Genomic DNA, 969 nt, shown 5'->3' with positions numbered 1-969 from the left:
AACAGTTATTTCTAATAAATGCTGATAATGCAGATATTCATTGAACTCTGGTGTCTTCTCATCAAGCTGCTGATGCAGCCCAGCCGTCACAATGAGATTATTCTGCTGAAACAGACTGTCAACTTTTGATTAACATGTATGTAAACTAAAATTATTCTATATGTTTCTTATGTACCAGGGTTATTATCGTTAACTAAAACTAACTGAAATAAACCTGCAAGACAATAAAATAATAATGATACTTAAATAGCGCTGGTGTGAGGGGATTAAGAGATGCACACAAGTCTAGTTCAAATGAGTAACTTCTGGAAGAGATAGCAGAGGTGCTGGACAAGGATGAAACGCTCCAGTGTGCATGATGGCTAATAAATGGTGCGTGCTTTGAAAGACTGCATGTTCAGCTGTGCACATCTGTGTAATATATACTGCAGCGTACACTTTCACTCAGAAATTGCTGGTTAATTTCACAAAAAAGTATGAAGTAACAACACTGAAATAAACATGACATCTTGAAGTAGAAAGACCTGAAATAGTTTTGTTTTTTGTAAAACAATAATAATAACAACAATTTTTGTATGGAAGCTCGTTTCCGCCATGGGATAAAAAATAAAAATGGTAATTGCAACTTTTTGTCTAAAAATTCTGACTTGTTTGTATCTCACAATTTAGACTTTTTAGAATTGCAAGAAAAAGCCAGAAATCTATATACTTCTGAGTTTATCCCTCAAAAGTCAGAGTTTGTATAATTCAATTCTGACCTTTTTCCCTCAAAATTCTGAGTTTATATATCATAATTCTAACTTTTTTCATCAAAATTCAGAGTTTTTATCTCACCATTCAGACTTTTTTTCCCCTCAAAATTCAGTTTAACTCACAATTCAGTTTTTTCCCCCTCAAAATTCCAAGTTTTTCACAATTCTGTTTTTTCCCCCTCAAAATTCCAAGTTTTTCACAATTCTGTTTTTCCCC

Source organism: Sinocyclocheilus grahami, unplaced genomic scaffold (assembly GCF_001515645.1).
Source record: "Sinocyclocheilus grahami isolate Dianchi unplaced genomic scaffold, SAMN03320097.WGS_v1.1 scaffold343.1, whole genome shotgun sequence".
Classification (NCBI taxonomy): Eukaryota; Metazoa; Chordata; class Actinopteri; order Cypriniformes; family Cyprinidae; genus Sinocyclocheilus; species Sinocyclocheilus grahami.
This window is presented reverse-complemented; position numbering follows the sequence as displayed.